This window comes from Bos mutus, chromosome 13, assembly GCF_027580195.1.
Source record: "Bos mutus isolate GX-2022 chromosome 13, NWIPB_WYAK_1.1, whole genome shotgun sequence".
In the NCBI taxonomy this organism is placed as follows: Eukaryota; Metazoa; Chordata; class Mammalia; order Artiodactyla; family Bovidae; genus Bos; species Bos mutus.
In genome coordinates this window covers 59,079,103-59,099,312 of record NC_091629.1, presented here as the reverse complement: position 1 = coordinate 59,099,312, position 20,210 = coordinate 59,079,103, and the positions used below count along the sequence as shown (strand labels likewise).

Below are 20,210 nucleotides of genomic sequence, written 5' to 3'. Positions count from 1 at the left end.
ACCAAGATAATCACGATGGTGTGATCACTCACCTAGACCCAGACATCCTGGAATGAGAAGTCAAGTGGGCCTTAGAAAGCATCACTATGAACAAAGCTAGTGGAGGTGATGGAATTCCAGTTGAGCTTTTTCAAATCCTGAAAAATGATGCTGTGAAAGTGCTGCACTCAATATGCCAGCAAATTTGGAAAACTCAGCAGTGGCTACAGGACTGGAAAAGGTCAGTTTTCATTCCAATCCCAAAGAAAGGCAATGCCAAAGAATGCTCAAACTACCGCACAATTGCACTCATCTCACACGCTAGTAAAGTAATGCTCAAAATTCTCCAAGCCAGGCTTCAGCAATATGTGAACCATGAACTTCCAGATGTTCAAGCTGGTTTTAGAAAAGGCAGAGGAACCAGAGATCAAATTGACAACATCCACTGGATCATGGAAAAAGCAAAAGAGTTCCAGAAAAACATTTATTTCTGCTTTATTGACTATGTCAAAGCCTTTGACTGTGTGGATCACAATAAACTGTGGAAAATTCTGAAAGAGATGGGAATACCAGACCACCTGACCTGCCTTTTGAGAAACCTATATGCATGTCAGGAAGCAACAGTTAGAACTGGACATGGAACAACAGACTGGTTCCAAATAGGAAAAGGAGTACATCAAGGTTGTATATTGTCACCCTGCTTATTAAACTTATATGCAGAGTACATCATGAGAAACGCTGGGCTGGAAGAAGCACAAGCTGGAATCAGGATTGCTGGGAGAAGTATCAATAACCTCAGATATGCAGATGACACCACCCTTATGGCAGAAAGTGAAGAGGAACTAAAAAGCCTCTTGTTGAAAGTGAAAGAGGAGAGTGAAAAAGTTGGCTTAAAGCTCAACATTCTGAAAACGAAGATCATAGCATCTGGTCCCATCACTTCACAGGAAATAGATGGGGAAACAGTGGAAACAGTGTCAGACTTTATTTTGGGGGGCTCCAAAATCACTGCAGATGGTGACTGCAGCCATGAAATTAAAAGACGCTTACTCCTTGGAAGGAAAGTTATGACCAACCTAGATAGCATATTGAAAAGCAGAGACATTACTTTACCAACAAAGGTCCGTCTAGTCAGGGCTATGGTCTATTTTCAAGTGGTCATGTATGGATGTGAGAGTTGGATTGTGAAGAAAGCTGAGTGCCAAAGAATTGATGCTTTTGAACTGTGGTGTTGGAGAAGACTCTTGAGAGTCCCTTGGACTGCAAGGAGATCCAACCAGTCCATTCTGAAGGAGATCAGCCCTGGGATTTCTTTGGAGGGAATGATGCTGAAGCTGAAACTCCAGTACTTTGGCCACCTCATGCGAAGAGTTGACTCATTGGAAAAGACTCTGATGCTGGGAGGGATTGGGGGCAGGAGGAGAAGGGGATGACAGAGGATGAGATGGCTGGATGGCATCACTGACTCGATGGACGTGAGTCTGAGTGAACTCCGGGAGTTGGTGATGGACAGGGAGGCCTGGCATGCTGCGATTCATGGGGTTGCAAAGAGTCGGACACGACTGAGTGACTGAACTGCATTGAACTGAATCCCTTGCACTCCTATACGTTAACAATGAGAAAACTGAGAAATGAAGAAAACAATCCCATTCACCATTGCAACGAAAATGAAATACTTAGAAATAAATTTAACTTTAAATAAGTTGGGGCTGGTGCACTGGGATGACCCAGAGGGATGGTATGGGGAGGGAGGAGGGAGGAGGGTTCAGGATGGAGAACACATGTATACCTGTGGCGGATTCATTTCGATATTTGGCAAAACCAATATAATATTTTAAAGTTTAAAAATAAAATAAAAATTTAAAAAAAAACTATAAAACACGAAAGAAATCAAAGATGACATAAATAGATGGAGAAATATATGTTGTTTATGGATTGGAAGAATCAATATAGTGAAAATGAGAAAATGAGTATACTACCCAAAGCAATCTATAGATTCAGTGAAATCCCTATTAAGATGCCAATGGATTTTTCACAGACTTAGAACATATAATTTCACAATTTGTATGGAAACCCCAAAAATCTTGAATAGCCAAAACAATCTTGAGAAAGAAGAATGGAACTGGAGGAATCAACCTGCCTGACTTCAGACTCTACCACAAAGCTGTAGTCATCAAGACAATATATATTTCTTTTTCTTCCCGGCTATATCTTGCCTCTACTTCTGCCATCTCTGTAGAACTATCTGCCTGCACCCTAACAGTATTCTCAGAAAACATGGAGTTCATCAACTTGTCAAGTTTCTGTAGTCCTTAAGGCTAGGAAACCCAGACTCAAGCAATCAAGTCTGTGTTGCTGTCACTTGGTGGGTGACCTTAAAGTTTCCCAGACATTGATTTTGTCACTAGTTTATCCTCAGGAAAAAACCAACCAACCACATCAATATGGGTCCTGCCAAAGTATTTGGCCTTATCTCTTTACCACCCTCTTCTGCCCCTTAGCTCTGCATCTAACCAGACAGACTGTAGGATCCCACAGGTGTGCTTCCTCACCTCTGGTCTTTGTGCATGCTCCTCCCCTCTATCGCCTGTACTTTTTTCCTGTCCTTCATGTATCTACTTCCTCAGCACCTCCACCAAAAAGCTGACAGTATTGACACAAAGCTGGCTGTCCCTTGTGCCGTCTTTTATATCTTAGTATTTATGACTCTGCATGGAAATTGTCTGTTTTTCCAGTTTATGGGATATCATTTTTCAGGGTGGACTGGATCACCTTCATCTTGTAATGCCAGTGTTTGTCACAGCACCTTTGTATATAGTTATTGAATAAATGAATGAAGAATGAGAAAGCCAGAAGCTCTGACAGCCACATGTGGGACCAAGGGCAGATTATGTAATTGTAATCTTGTATTTTGTTTCTCTAAATATGTTCCATTTTTCAGAACACTTAGAAATATCTCAGTTTTTTTTTAAACTAATACTTAGTTAACTCAAGTATTTTAGATAAAGAATGTAATCCTTTTTCTTTCCAGATGGTGCTGAATTTGAATCTGAATCCTATGGCGTGTCTCCTTTAGGATCTACAGATGCGTCAAATCTGTGTCAGGACCTACTTTTGAAAACATCACAAGAATATGTACAGGTTTTGAAGAAAAAATATATGATCTGAAAGATAAATAGTAAAAATTTCCCTTCTGGACTGTTTTCATGACATTTTAGTTATTTCCCATTAAACATGATGAGAAAGTCTTTATTAAAGGGAAATATTTTTGTGTGTATGATGAAAATTTATATGGTATTTTAAAAATGCTACTTTTAAGTAGTATTAATATTACTTTAAGCAGTAGTATCTAAGTACTTTTTATACTAAGTATTTTCTCTCCACCTAACTTAATTTTAAGCAGATTTTAAAACCAGCACCGTGAAGTTTTCCATATTCAGAATGAAAGTGTTGTTCACTCAGTCATGTCTGACTTTCTGCGACCAGAAAGTCTGCCCGCCAGACTCCTCTGTCCTCCACTATCTTGTGGAGTTAGCTCAAATTCTTATCTATTGAGTCAGTGATGCTATCCAACCATCTCATCCCCTTTCTCCTCCTGCCTTCAATCTTTTCCAGTGTCAGGATCTTCTCTGATGAGTCAGCTCTCGCATCAGGTGGCCGAAGTATTGGAGCTTCAGCCTCAGTCCTTCCGATGAATTTGATTTCCTTTAGGATTGACTGGATTAATCTCTTTGCAGTCCAAGGACTCTCGTGAGTCTACTCCAACACCACAGTTCAAAAGCATCAATTCTTTGGCACTCAGCCTTCTTTATGGTCCAACTCTCATATCCATATCTGACTATTGGAAAATAGTGTCTGTATATTAACCGCAATCTCCTAATTTTTCCCTCCCCTCATGTTTCTCTTTCATAACCATAATTTGATTTTGAGATCTGTGAGTTGGTTTCTGTTTTGTAAATGAGCTTATTTTGATTAGATTCCACATGTAAGTGATGATATTTGTTTTTCTCTGAGTTACTTCACTTAGTATTGTAATTCCGAGATCCATCTGTGTTGCCTCAAATGGCATTATTTCCTTCTTTTTATAGCTGAGAAATACTCCATTGTGTGTGTGTGTGTGTGTGTGGTGTGTGTGGTATGTTTGTGTGTGTATATACTGCATCTTCTTTATCCATTCTTCTGTTGATGGACACTTAGGTTGCTTCCATGTCTTGTCTATTGTCAATAGTTCTGCAGTGAATATTGGGGTGCATGTGTCTATTTGAATTATGGTTTTCTCCAGATATATGCCCAGGACTGGAATTGCGGAATCATATGGCAAGTCTACAGTTAGTTTTTGAAGAAACCTCCATAGAGCTCTCCACAGTGAGTGTACCTAGTTACATCCATATGCAGTGTAGGAGGGTTCCCTTTTATCCACACTCTCTCCAGCATTTATTGTTTGTAGACTTTTTGATGGTGGCTATTCTGATTGGTGTGAAATGGTACTTCATTGTAGTATTTCTGCATTTCTCTAATAATTAGTGATGTGGAGCATCCTTTCTGAGCATCATTTCATGTGGTTTTTGGTCGTCTGTAGGTGTTCTTTAGAGAAAAGTATATTTAGATCTTATACTCATTTTGTGATTGGGTTGTTTGGTTTTTAATATTGAGCTCTTTGAGGTGTTTGAATATGTTGGAGATTAATCCCTTGTCAGCTGCATCATTTGCAAATATTGTTGTCCATTATGTGGGTTGTAGTCTATCTTGTTTATGATTTCCTGCATTGTGCCAAAGCTTTTAAGTTTAATTAGATCCCATTTGCTGATTTCCATTTTTATTTTCATTATTCTAAGAGGTGGATGAAAGAAGATACTGTGTAATTTATGCCAGAGAGTGTTCTGCCTATATTCTCCTCCTAGAGTATTATAGGGCTTTTCCTTATATTTAGGTCTTTAGTCCATCATGAGTTTATTTTTGTGTATGATGTAAAGGAGTGTTCTGATATCCTTCTTACACATGTAGCTGTTGAGTTTTCTCAGCACCACCTATTGAAGAGGCTATATTCTCCTTTGTATAGTTTTGCCTCCTTTATCATAGATTAATTGACCATAGGTGCATAGGTTTCTCTCTGGACTTTCTGTCTTATTCCATTGATCATTTCTGTTTTTGTGATAGGACCAATGTTTTAATTACTGAAGCTTGCAGAGTAGGCTGAAGTCAGGGTACCTGATTCTGTCAGCTGTTGCTTTTCTTTCTCAAGATTGCTTTGGCTATTTGGGGCCTTTTGTTTCCATATATACTGTACAATTTTTTTGTTCTAGTTCTGTGAAAAATGCCATTGGTAATTTGATAGAAGTTGCACTGAATTTGTAGATTGCTTTGGGTAGTCTGGTTATTTTGACAGTTACATAGTTATAATGTTGCTTTGATTTCTGTGTTTATTTCAGTTTCCTGTCTTTCCTTCTTAGTTTAGGTAAGGGTTTATTGATACTGTTTGTTCCTTTCAGAAAATGAACTTCCAGTTCTTACACATGCACGTTGGGCAGTATGGCATGCCAAGCCTCTGTGCGCATGGGCAATGTGTTTCAAGGTGTCGCTTAGCAACGATCATTCTGGGATGAAAGATTCCAAACCATTGAGCTTCCCAGCTGGGAGGTTGTGGTGGGACTGCTCTGGCTTAACTCTAGTGCTCATGTTGGGTTTAGGAGACTGTGTAGAGTTGAGGGGAGGTGAGGTGTGTTTGGAGCTTGTACGCTCTGGGATGAAGAATTTTGGCTTCAGGAGTAAGAAGGGCATCTTGCCCTTTGGCTCCTCCATCAACCAGGTGAGAGACAGCAGTTATAGAATCAACTTCCAGCCCGGGTACGGCATCCAAGACAAGGACCTCGGAGAGATCCACAAAGCTGCCAGTGCAGGCAACGTAGTCAAAGTGCAGCAGGTTCTGTTGCTCGGGAAGAATGGCCTGAATGACAGGGAGAAGATGAACAGGTAAGCAAGGTGGAAGGGGCTGGCAGGGGTCCCTCCTGTGAGTTTCCCCTCCAAGGCTCTTCGACAACTTCCTGGGATCCAGCACCCTGCAGAATTTATGATCAGCAGAAAGCCTTAGCTGGTTTCAGACCCACTTGTAATTCCCCTTATAGGGCACTTTGCTGATGGTTTTGAAGTCATTTAACTGAATGTCAGTAATCACAGAAATGAAATGAAACATGAATAGCATCTGTTTTTTCTGTCTTCCTCTTACTTTTTATTTGCATGGGTTAGCATGATGTACTCATGAGTAAGAGCTCCCAAGTTCTATAGGCTTCAAGAAATCTTCTGGAACCTCCTGGCTCTCACATTTTTCTCATGTGATTTATGAAAACACTTATTCATGGATCGCCAATCCATGGATCATGGCAGTGGACAGATTTCTGATGGTGTCAGCATCTTATTTTTAATGTACACGTTTTTATACCATAAGGTTATATGTTACAGAAATAATTCTGAGCAAAATAATTCCCATGAGAGGTCAACTTCTGGATTAAAAATTCCTCAGATACAATTCAATATCCATTTTATATTAGTGTACACTTAGGTATGTATGTTCTTTGCTGAAGGAGCTTAGAAGACAGCTTTGAAGTAGGGAAGCTGGCTATGTCCTTGAATAGGAAGACATTTTCTTAGGATGCATGGTCTTTCTATATTTAAACAAAATCAACATATCATAGTTTAAAACGTTTTGGGTTACATACGCTGTCTTTAATTGTTGTGATGAAATTAAAATTGTACATAGTAGACTAAGACTTGCCCTCTTGATGTCAAAATATGCCTTAAGTGGCCACAAAGTATTCATTTACTGACAACAGAAAAGGGAATTGATAAATGAATGGAACAGAATAGAAAATGCCCAAACACCCAAATGTATGTAATACTTTAGAACTTGATACTGATGATATTTTCTGTTAGAAAAGATAAATTATGTGTAGACAGTGTGTAAATAACCTGGTAAAATGAAAAGTAACTGAATTTTTATTTCACCAAAAATTTCAGATGGAATATGGATCAAACATTTTAAATATGCACAGTGAGAAAAGTGCCAGAAGAAAATTCAAATTCCTATTTATACATTTTTTTTTCTGCTGACTGAGACCTTCTCTTTTTTCTCTTTCTACCCTTTCTTAACCTTAATTATTTTTTTTAATTGGAGAATAATTGCTTTACAATGTTGTGTTGTTTTCTGCTGTATAACATCATGCTGCTGCTGCTGCTGCTAAGTCGCTTCAGTCACGTCTGATTCTGTGCGACCCCATGGACTGCAGCCCACCAGGCTCCTCCGTCCATGGAATTTTCCAGGCAAGAGTGCTGGAGTTGGGTGCCATTGCCTTCTCCGTATAACATCATAGATCAATTCTAAGTATACATATATCCCCTTCTTTGTGAGCCTCCCTAACACCCCAAAGACCTTTCTAAGAATGGTTTCAAAGGCAAGAATTCTGGAATTTCCTGGATTTCAGCACAAAAAAGGAAAAGAAATATGGAGGTTGAATTAACATTTTAACAACACATAAAATTTAAAACTCTCTGTAGATCAAGCTGTCTATAGGCAAGTCAGATTAGCAGACAGGGCTTGTCTTTTTGGCACTAATAGGAATGAGGCACAGATAAAAATAATTTGTCACTCACAATTTTTTTAGAATTTTTTTTGAGGATTGAAATCTTCTGACTTCTTTCAGCCTTTTCAGAAGTCAAGGGGATATTGGGAATTGCTTGGCTGTCCAATGGTTAAGACTCACTGCTCTGGGCCCAGGGTTCAATCCCTGGTGGCGGAACTAAAATCCTGCAAGCTACCAGGATATATTGTACACAATGGAGAATATAGCCAATATCTTATAATAACTTTAAATGGAGTATAATCTATAAAAATTGAGAATCACTATGTTGTGTGCCTGTAATATATAATATGCATCATCCATATTTTGAAAAAAGCAACCTTAGACAAAAAAGACCTTATGGTACTCAGACCAATAGGAAAAATGAGCAAGGAACAAACAAAATTGATACCAATTATAGTTGTACAGATGTTGTGAATTATAAATTACATTTCAATGTCAGAGATATTAAAATGTGAGAAAGTGAGGATATTAGCATCATCGAAGTACAATGTTGTCTCAAATCCTCAAAATATATCTGCAAAAGAGGTGTCATATCCTTTGACTTCACTGAGATGTTGTCCTTGTAAAATAGTAGTAATAGTAATAAATATGATCAAATTACCTAACATTTACTGAGCTGCTAACCTGTGCCAGGAATGGTTTGCTTGGATCCATCCTTTGCATGGGTCTCATTTAAGCATCATAGTGGTGTCCTGTGAGATAACTACTACTCCCTCTCCATTTTGTTGATGAGGAAATTGAGGCACAGACTGGCTGAGCAACAGCCAATAAGTGACAGAGTGAATGTCAAATACAAACCCAAGATGAGCTAAATATCAAGGTCCTGCGCATTCTATTGAAGTAAACTGTTCTTTCATTACCGTGGTAAGAAGAGCTAAAGTTAATATATACTGTTATTTCTCCAGAAGAAAACAAAACATTTGTTTTAGAGTGATAGGAATAGCATGCTATTGAATGTTTTCAATCATATGAACAATTGTTTGTTTTGAAACAGTAACACTACAGTTTCCCAAAAACTGGTCTTGCTTTTGTAGGGCTGCCTTCCACTTGGCCTGTGCCAATGGCCATTCAGTGGTGGTAACTCTCCTCCTGGAGAGAAAATGCCTGCTTAACCTCTGTGACAATGAAAAGAGGACAGCGCTGATGAAGGTATGGGACAGCGAACCATATCCACATGAGATGGGTGTGATTTAATTCCTGAGACTAAAAGTGAATTTATCTCATTGACATATAGCAAACTGGTGAAGCTTGTGGACTGTTTACTTTAAATTTCTAGAATTCACACTCTGTTTCTTGGCACATCTCTGACAGGCTGTAGAATGCCAAGAGGAGGAGTGTGCGACTCTTCTGCTGGAGCATGGTGCAGACTCAAATGTCATGGATGTCAGTGGCAACACCGCTCTCCACTATGCTGTCTTTTGCCAGAATTTATCACTCACAGCAAAGTTCCTTTCCTATGATGCTAATATAGAAGCCAGGAACAAGGTATCAGTCAACTAACTTTATTTACAAAATATTTGCAAAACTATTTTTTTTAACCTACAAGTGTTTTATTTATAATAGTATGTAAACAGGTAAACTGAATAGTGTCCATCAGGCCCTGTTACCATGGAAACAACTCCAAACCCAAGTCAGGGGCTGGGGGTGAGGTAAAAAAAGTTGATACCCACAGAAAGGGCAAATCTCTGTCTCCCAGCCACCCTTCTACCCCAGAAGGTAGATTTTCCCATTAGAACATGCCTGGGAGTGGGCAGTCGGCTCAGAGCCCACAGAAAATAAAGACCTGCGGGGAGTGAAGTGATGTGTGGGCTGGTTGTTTACAGGGGCTCAGGGAATGTACCCCACTGGGAGTGGGCAGAGGAGGAAGGAGACCCAGTGCTCAGCACGGAGAGCTGGGTGAGTGCAAGTGAGCCTGGGAGGCAGCAGGCCTGGAGCCCTGAGCCCTCCAGGACCCCAGGTTCTGAGATCCAGCTAGGTGAGTCAGGTCATGTTTGACACCCAGCAAGGGCATTCACTTGTGCTGGTGACCACTTGGTTCACCAGGTACACTTCGGGGTCTTCCACGCTCATCCCCGGGGAGCTGCTCGTCAGGGTTGCAGCTGTACCTGGGGAGCTGGTGATGGCAAAGCTGCCTTTCCTGCTCTTTCTTCAGGAAGCACATGAAGTCCTACCTCTGCAGCCCCGCCAGGAACTCCCTCCATTCTCACAGGTGGGCTCAGTTTTCCATATTTGGAAGCTCCAGTCTTCCCTGAGTGAAAGTACCAAATTGTCTAAGATTTCACTTTAAATCATGATTTTTCTCAAGCGTTAGAGAGTAAAACGTTCCTTTATGTGTTCATAGAAGATATTTGTAATAATGCTGCACTTGTTAAAGGTAAAACATTTTCCAAATATTTTCCCCCACTTAAGTTTCTTTTATTTTCCTAACCAATCTAAAATAACACAGGAAAGCAAAATTTGCCTCGGAAGTAGACTTTGTCTTAAAATTCAAACATAACAAAAGCATTTTACAACATAATATAAATCTTGCTGCTGTTCACAAATTCCCATTTTCATTTTATGAAAAATGATTTATATAAACAAGATTTCTCTCTCATTGCCCAATTCTTAAAAGGGTAAAAGGAAAACGAGCGAACAAGTGAAAAATGCAAGTCAAGTTGGAATTATGGCAGTTGAGAAATGCCAAGAAGAGGATTTATTTATTTTAATATTTATTTATCTGGCTGTGCTGGCCTTAGTTTCAGCATGCAGGATCTAGTCTCCTGACCAGGGGTCGAAGCCAGGCCCCCTTTACTGAAAGCAAAGGTTTTCAGTTAAACTGAAGGGAATAAAAAGCAAAACCTAAAACCTCGGGACTTCCATGGTGGTTCAGTGGCTGGGTCTCAGTGGTTTCAGTAAAGGGGCCTGGCTTCGACCCCTGGTCAGGAAACTAGATCCTGCATGCTGAAACTAAGGCCAGCACAGCCAGATAAATAAATATTATCTACCTAAGTTCTCTTCAGACAGCAAAATGGCTATCTGGGGAGGCCTTACAAAAGAAGAGAAGCAAAAAGCAAAGGAGAAAAGGAAAGATATAAGCATCTGAATGCAGAGTTTCAAGGAATAGCAAGAAGAGATAAGAAAGCTTTCCTCAGCAATCAATGCAAAGAAATAGAGGAAACAACAGAATAGGAAAGACTGGAGATCTCTTCAAGAAAATTAGAAATACCAAGGGAACATTTCATGCAAAGATGGGCTCGATAAAGGACAGAAATGATATGGGCCTAACAGAAGCAGAAGATATTAAGAAGAGGTGGCTAGAATACACAGAAGAACTGTACAAAAAAGAGCTTCACAACCAAGATAATCACGATGGTATGATTACTCACCTAGAGCCAGACATCCTGGAATGTGAAGTCAAGTGGGCCTTCGGAAGCATCACTACGAACAAAGCTCGAGGAAGTGATGGAATTCCAGTTGAGCTATTCCAAATCCTGAAAGATGATGCTGTGAAAGTGCTGCACTCAATATGCCAGCAAATTTGGAAAACTCAGCAGTGGCCACAGGACTGGAAAAGGTCAGTTTTCATTCCAATCCCAAAGAAAGGCAATGCCAAAGAATGCTCAAACTACCACAGAATTGCACTCATCTCACATGCTAGTAAACTAATGTTCAAAATTCTCCAAGCCAGGCTTCAGCAATATGTGAACCATGAACTTCCAGATGTTCAAGCTGGTTTTAGAAAAGGCAGAGGAACCAGAGATCAAATTGCCAACATCCGCTGGATCATGGAAAAAGCAAGAAAGTTCCAGAAAAACATCTATTTCTGTTTTATTGACTATGCCAAAGCCTTTGTGGATCACAATAAACTGTGGAAAATTCTGAAAGAGATAGGAATACCAGACCACCTGACCTGCCTCTTGAGAAATCTGTATGCAGGTCAGGAAGCAACAGTTAGAACTGGACACGCAACAACAGACTGGTTCCAAATAGGAAAAGGAGTACGTCAAGGCTGTATATTGTCGCGCTGCTTATTTAACTTATATGCAGAGTACATCATGAGAAACACTGGGCTGGAGGAAGCACAAGCTGGAATCAAAATTGCCGGGAGAAATATCAGTAACCTCAGATATGCAGATGACACCACCTTTATGGCAGAAAGTAAAGAGGAACTAAAAAGCCTCTTGATGAAAGTGAAAGAGAAGAGTGAAAAAGTTGGCTTAAAGCTCAACATTCTGAAAACGAAGATCATGGCATCTGGTCCCATCACTTTATGGGAAATAGATGGGGAAACAGTGGAAACAGTGTCAGACTTTCTTTTTCTGGGCTCCAAAATCACTGCAGATGGTGACTGCAGCCATGAAATTAAAAGACGCTTACTCCTTGGAAGAAAAGTTATGACCAACCTAGATAGCATATTGAAAAGCAGAGACATTACTTTGCCAACAAAAGTCTGTCTAGTCAAGGCTATGGTTTTTCCAGTGGTCATGTATGGATATGAGAGTTGGACTGTGAAGAAAGCTGAGCACAGAAGAATTGATGCTTTTGAACTGTGGTGTTGGAGAGGACTCTTGAGAGTCCCATGGACTGCAAGGAGATCCAACCAGTCCATTCTGAAGGAGATCAGCCCTGGGTGTTCCTTGGAAGGAATGATGCTAAAGCTGAAACTCCAGTACTTTGGCCACCTCATGCGAAGAGTTGACTCATTGGAAAAGACTCTGACGCTGGGAGGGGTTGAGGGCAGGAGGAGAAGGGGACGACAGAGGATAAGATGGCTGGATGGCATCACTGACTCGATGGACATGAGTCTGAGTGAACTCCAGGAGTTGGTGATGGACAGGGAGGCCTGGCGTGCTGCAATTCATGCGGTCGCAGAGTCAGACCCTACTGAGTGACTGAACTGAACTGAACTGTCTTTCTTCAAGTCTGTTCTGCCTAAGACCTAGAACCAACTTGACAAGCCAGTATGTTTTACTCATGCAAATGCTCTCTTAAGCTATGTTAATGAGACTATGTGTTTGCTTGGAAACCTGCCTTTCTTCAAGATTCATGTCAATCGTTTTATGGCCCAGGACAACTCACCTTGTGCCAATGTTATCTCAAAATGCATGTTGTGGGTGAGGGGCCTGGTGCTACTCCAAGTTTTGAGACATTTCCTTTTTCTAATTAGTAGCCTGCTGATAGGAATATACATACTGCTGAAGGCTAGCAGGAGGGCACTCTTTCTGCCCCCTTCGGATGTCTATGTCAGAAGCTTTGTCTATCTCTTTTATACTTTGATAACACTTTATCACACAAAAGCTCCGAGTGATCAAGCCTTGTCACTGGTCCCGGATTCAATTCTTCTCCTCTGGAAGCCAAGAATCCTGGCATCTTTCACAGCTCAGCAACAACCTTTCAGAAGGTTTCTATTTATTTGTTTACTTGGAGGATAATTGCTTTACAATGTTGTATTACTTTTGTTGGGGTCAGTGTGAGGAAAGCAGGAGAGACTCCATCTTGAAGCCTGTTATCCAACTTAAAGACAGGATATAAACTGGGCCTAAACCCTGCCCAAGAGTGAGGAAACCATTGCTAATGAAAACCAGGTCTCCTGGACACTCCCTACAGATGGCAAACAAGACTGTAGTTGAGGTCAGGCTGCCCCTGTTACATTAACCATGGAGACATCCCCCTGTGATGTATAATCAGTGTTTACCCGCTTTCACCTTAATTGTTCTCCGAGCACCTACTTGTTGTAAAACTCAGTCATATACAACAAAGAAATTGCTAACACATAACCAGTCACATAGCAGTTTTAGGGGAAGCACACTGACTGAAACCACCCACCCTGGCCAGGTGCCATAGTAACCATTTGCATGAGTTGTTTTAAGACAGGAGGTCCTGGTAAGGAACATAGAACTAATAAGCCACCACCAACTGGAAGAGTTCAGGAAAGGTCAAAAGGAGACACCACATGTCTGACTACCTCCCAGAATCTCTAGCATCCATCTTGGCTGAACAAGGTGTGCACCACCAGGAAGGAATCTGAGTCAGAATGATTGGCTAAAGACAACCCTGAAGCTAATCCCGTCACCATAAGAACCTGAAACTGTGAGCCTGGCAGAGCTGTTCTCCTGGCTTCCCTTCCCCTACTGCTCTCCACCTGGGTGCCCTTTCCCATTAAATCTCTTGCTTTGTCAGCACATGTGTCTCCTCGGACAATTCATTTCCGAGTGTTAGACAAGAGCTCAGTTTCGGGCCCTGGAAGGGGTCTCCCTTCCTGCAACAACAGGGGGTATAAAACTGGGCCTCTAAGAAACATCAGGGTTCCTTGTTGGGAACTGATTCCCCTTGTACCCTGCTGGTGTAATAAACTCTACTCCACTGTCTTGAGTATCCTCTGAGGTATGTTTTGCAACTCCAGATTCCACAACACTTTCTGCTTATAGCAATGTGAATCAAGCATAACTATATATATATATATATATATATGTATATATATATATCCCTCCATCTTGAGCCTCTCTCCCACCTCACCCAACCTACCCCTCTAGGTCATTGTAGAGCATCAAGCTGGTTTCCCTGTGTTATATAGCAGCTTCCCACTAGCTATCTATTTCATACATGGTACTGTTTATAGGTCAATGTTACTTTCTCAATTTATCCCACCCTCTTCTTCCCCCACTGTGTTCATAAGTCCTCTATGTCTGCATCTCCATTCCTTCCCTACAGATAGCATTATCAGTACAATTTTCTAGATTGAACATATGTGTTAATATACAATATTTTTCTCTTTTGGACTAACTTGGCTCTGTGTAACAGGCTCTAGGTTCATCCCCCTCACTACAACTGACTTAAATCCATTCCCTTTTATGGCTGAGTAATAATATTCCATTGTATATACATACTACAACTTCTTTATCCATTCATCTGTCCATGAACATCAAGGTTGTTTCCATGTCCTGGCTATTGTAAATAGTACTGCAGTGAACATTGGGGTACATGTGTCTTTGAATTGTTGTTTTTCTCAGGGTATATGCACAGTACTGAGATTGCTGAGTCATATGGTAGTTTTATGCCTAGTTTGTTAAGGAATCTCCATACTATTCTACATGGTGGCTGTATAATTTTGCATTCCCACCAACTGTGCAGGACGGTTGCCTGATCTCTACATCCTCTCCATAATGTATTGTTTGTAGATTTTTTGATGATGGCCATTCTGACCAGTGTGAGGTGATATCTCATTATAGTTTTGATTTGCATTTTTCTAATAATTAGCTGGATGAAGCACAAGCTGGAATCAAGATTGCTGGGAGAAAAATCAATAACTTCAGATATGCAGATGACACCACCCTTATGGCAGAAAGTGAAGAACAAAAGAACCTCTTGATGGAAGTGAAAGAAGAGAGTGAAAAAGTTGGCTTAAAGCTCAACATTCAGAAAATGAAGATCATGGCATCCAGTCCCATCACTTCATGGGAAATAGATGGGGGAACAGTGGAAACAATGGCTAACTTTGTTTTTTTGGGCTCCAGAATCACTGCAGATGGTGACTGCATCCATGAAATTAAAAGACGCTTACTCCTTGAAAGGAAAGTTATGACCAACTTAGACAGCATATTAAAAAGCAGAGACATTACTTTGTCAACAAAGGTCTGATTAGTTAAGGCTATAGTTTTTCCAGTAGTCATGTATAGATGTGAGAGTTGGACTATAAAGAAAGCTGAGCACCCAAGAATTGATGCTTTTGAACTGTGGTGTTGGAGAAGACTCTTGAGAGTCCCTTGGACTGCAAGGACATCCAACCAGTCCATCCTAAAAGAGATCAGTCCTGGGTGTTCATTGGAAGGACTGATGTTGAAGCTGAAACTCCAATACTTTGGCCACCTGATGCAAAGAGCTGACTCATTTGAAAAGACCCTGATGCTGGGAAAGATTGAGGGCAGGAGGAGAAGGCAATAATGAAGGATGAGATTGTTGGATGGTATCACTGACTCAATGGACATGAGTCTGGGTAAACTCTGGGAGTTGGGGATGGATTGGCATGCTGCTAGTCCATGGGGTTGCAAAGAGTTGGATATGACTGAGCAACTGAACTGAACTAAATAATTAGCAAATTATTATATTTATCATAAAATTATTATAAATTCTCCATCTCCTGAGAAACCTGTATCTGGGTCAAGAAGCAACAGTTAGAATCAAACATGCAACAACAGACTGATTGAAAATTGGGAAAGGAGTATGACAAGGCTACATATGGTCAACTTGTTGATTTAACTTATGTGCAGAGTATGTCATCTGAAATGCCAGGCTGGATGAATCACAAGCTGGAATCAAGATTTCCGCAAGAAATATCAACAACCTCAGATATGCAGATGTGTTGTTGTTTAGTCACTCAGTTGTATCTGACTCTGCGACTGCAGCACTCCAGGCTTCCCTGTCCTTCACCATCTCCCGGAGCTTACTCAAACTCATGTCCATGGAGTCAGTAATGCCTTCCAACCATCTCACCCTCTGTTGCCCCTTCTCCTCTTGCCTTCAACCTTTCCCAGCATCAGGGTTTTTTCTAATGACCCAGTACTTCCCATCAATTGGCTAAAGTGTTGGAGCTGCGGCTTCAGCAGCAGTCCTTCCAATGAATATTCAGGACTGATTTCCTTTAAGATTGACAGGTTTGATCTCATTGCAATCCAAGGGACTCTGAAGAGTCTTCTCCAACACTGCAGTTCAAAACCATCAGTTCTCTGGTGGTCAGCTTTCTTTATGGTCCAAGTGTCACATTCATACATGACTACTGGAAAAACCATAGCTTTGACAGATGAACCTTCAGATTCATTAGATTCACCTTAGATGAACCTTTGTCAGAAAAGTAATATCTCTGTTTCTTAAAATGTTGTCTAGGTTGATCATAACTTTCTTCCAAGGAGCAAGTGTCTTTTAATTTCATGGCTACAGTCTCCATCTGCAGTGATTTTGGGAGCCCAAGAAAATAAAGTCTCTCACTGTCTCCATTGTTTCCCTATCTATTTGCCATGAAGTGATGGGACCAGATGCCATGATGTTAGTTTTTTTAATGTTGAGTTTTAAGCTAGCTTTTTCACTCTCCTCCTTCACTTTCATCAAGAGGCTCTTTAGTTCTGCTTCACATTCTGCCATAAAGGTGAATGTAGAAAATGATACCACTCTAATGGCAGAAAGTGAGTAGAAACTAGAGCCTCTTGATGAGGGTGAAAGAGAAGAGTAGCCCACCATGCTTCTCTGTCCATGGCATTTCGCAGGCAAGAATACTGGAGTGGGTTGCCATTTCTTTCTCCAGGGGAATCTCTCTGACCCAGGGATCAAACTTGCATGTACTGCGTCTCCTGCATTGACAGGAGGATTCTTCACCACTAGCATCACCTGACTTCCTAGAACATGGACTGTCTGGAGTGCCTTCCACGCCTGCAGATCGAAATTGTGACACATTCTGCATTCCCCTTTGCAATCTGTAGTTTGAATTTGAAATCGTTAGATAGAGTTCTTGGTTTTGACTTTTTGCAGAATTTAAGTCTATCAAACAAAATCCTTTGTGACAGCTCCATGAAAGCTCTTAGAAGAAAGATTTCAGAACTTGAACTTCAGCTTTAGAAATCAGATATTGAGAAAGAAATGACATCTCATTTTCCACAAATAAATTTAAATTACAAGGTTTAAAACTTTCCAGAGTGAAGCTCTGGGAAGTGATAGCATTTGGATACTAGTTTTGATAATGGGTAATTTAAACAACATGTGGTAACATTTACAAAAATGTGTAACTGATTAAAATTAATTCATTAAGTATTTGTATTTCTGTCATGTCCTTGCATAGGTGTTTCCTGATTCTATAGGATCAATGGTTCTTTTCATGACATAGCATGCAGCAAACAGATGGAAAACATTAACTACTATTTTCCATACTTGTCAAAAATATTTTGTAATCATTACTCTATATATACTTATTGTACTAAATCACAATAGAGAAAATATTCATGATAAAGTGGACCACTGATGTGAAAGGAAAAATAAACTAGACTTTAAAAGGAAAATAAATATGAGCTGGATCTTGAGTAGTAATTTCAAATTAAAAACCATGAGAAATAAAAGTGATACAGATTGAATTTTGCTTTCTTGTGTCCTTATACAACATTTCTATGTATTTTTAGCATCTACACAGCCTGGGCCAAATCTGATACTTCACAAATCACTTCACAAATCTGAGAACTAGTGACAATTTTTCATCAATGCAAACTTGATAACTAGTTGATAAAGCAGATTCTGGACCAGTTGGTCCAATTCTATCATCGGTACTAAGTTAGCTAAGACCTCCATTTTTAATCTTTGTCATTGTTTGAGGATTTTAAAAATGTTATAAATTACCTTTGATGTTTTTAACATCAGAACTAAAGAATTTTAGAGCTAGTAATGAGGCAGGCAGTTATCTCGTCCACACCTTGTATTTTACACCAAACTGATGCATTTACACAGAATTTAAATGGTTTATTCATGTTGATTGCAAGCTGTTATTTCTACTTTGCCTCTTGATTTTTTTTAATCCTCTTTTTTGCAAAAGAAATTCTGCAACTCTGGTGATTTTTCTTTTGTTTGTTTTTTGAGGTCAGGAAGCAACAGTTAGAACTGGACATGGAACAACAGACTGGTTTAAAATAGGAAAAGGAGTATGTCAAGGCTGTATATTGTCACCCTGTTTATTAAACTTATATGCAGAGTACATCGTGAGAAATGCTGGGCTGGAAGAAGCACAAGCTGGAATCAAGATGTCCGGGAGAAGTATCAATAACCTCAGATATGCAGATGACACCACCCTTATGGCAGAAAGTGAAGAGGAACTAAAGAGCCTCTTGATGAAAGTGAAAGAGGAGAGTGAAAAAGTTGGCTTAAAGCTCAACATTCAGAAAATGAAGATCATGGCATCTGATCCCATCACTTTATGGGAAATAGATGGGCAAACAGTGGAAACAGTGTCAGACTTTATTTTTCTGGGCTCCCAAATCACTGCAGATGGTGACTGCAGCCATGAAATTAAAAGACGCTTACTCCTTGGAAGAAAAGTTATGACCAACCTAGATAGCATATTGAAAAGCAGAGACATCACTTTGCCAACAAAGGTCCGTCTATGTTTTTTCCAGTGGTCATGTATGGATATGAGAGTTGGACTGTGAAGAAAGCTGAGCGCTGAAGAACTGAGGCTTTTGAACTGTGGTGTTGAAGAAGACTCTTGAGGGTCCCTTGGACTGCAAGGAGATCCAACCAGTCCATTCTAAAGGAGATCAGCCCTGGGATTTCCTTGGAAGGAATGATGCTAAAGCTGAAACTCCAGTACTTTGGCCACCTCATGCGAAGAGTTGACTCATTGGAAAAGACTCTGATTCTGGGAGGGATTGGGGGCAGGAGGAAAAGGGGACGACAGAAGATGAGATGGCTGGATGACAGAAGATGAGATGGCTGGATGGCATCACCGACTCGATGGACGTGAGTTTGAGTGAACTCCGGGAGATGGTGATGGACAGGAAGGCCTGGCGTGCTGCTATTCATGGGGTCGCAAAGAGTCGGACATGACTGAGCGACTGAACTGAACTGAATGTGTCCCAATCTATCCAGCATCTATCGAGCCACTCAGTGGGGCAGCTGGAAATGATGTTCTCCAGTCACAGCCATAAAACCTCCTAGAGCAGCCGGTATGGTCTCCCAGACTTCCAGACTTCCAGGTTCTTGAAAGTGAAAGTGAAGTCGCTCAGTAGTGTCCGACTCTTTGCGACCCCGTGGACTGTAGCCCACCAGGCTCCTCTGTCCATGGGATTCTCCAGGCAAGAATACTGGAGTGGGTTGCCATTTCCCTCTCCAGAGTATCTTCCTGACCCAGGGATCGAACCCAGGTCTCATGTATTGCGGGCAGACGCTTTAACCTCTGAGCCACCAGGGAAGCCATCTTGGCTAACCCAAAATAAGGCATAGAATGCCTCCTCCTCACCAGCTTCTCAGGAGACCTAGCATATTGCTAGACTCTTTGACAGAGAGGAATTAATGCCTGTCCTTGATGAGCAATGTCCTAGAGGCTTAGAGAGTTAAAGATACTTGACAGCTGGACTCAGCCAACTGGCAGTTTACTCACCTGGCAGAATCTGGTCAATGGGAAAAAGGAAAGAGCCACAATTAGTGAATAAAAACCACCTTTCCTTTTCCTGAAAGTTATATTGCAAAAGGATTCTACTTTTAGAATATGTAAAATCTAGAATCGAAAAGGACCTCTAGAAGCAAAGAACAGATCAATTCTAGTTACTTTTTAAGTGAATTCTTGAATGTCAGTATTTGTTTTAAAATGTTATATACATTTTGAAGTTTTATAATAACCAAAGGTGGCTGGTTTTCAGGTCTTAAACTTCTCCAAAAGGAAAAGGCTTGCCTTGAAAGCATTTCTAGCTTAAAACAATGCTTCAGCAAGCCCTTACTTAGGAATCATGAGCAACCTTGCTCTTTCTCAAATGGTTCCACTCAAAAGTCATTTCTATTTATTCCCTGCCAAATGGCTGGGCTACTCTCAACCCTGCTGCCTCCCAGAATTCATCTCCATGCAAATTTGCCTTGTGGCCTCTCCCAGTT

General features: G+C 40.6%; 2 pseudogenes; one reads left to right on the top strand and one right to left on the bottom strand.

Moving 5' to 3' along the window:
* LOC106700542 (patched domain-containing protein 3-like) overlaps positions 1-20,210 on the top strand; it is a 137,928-nt pseudogene that overhangs the window by 86,674 nt on the left and 31,044 nt on the right.
* Positions 1-20,210, bottom strand: part of LOC102283549 (patched domain-containing protein 3-like) — a 120,344-nt pseudogene that overhangs the window by 74,732 nt on the left and 25,402 nt on the right.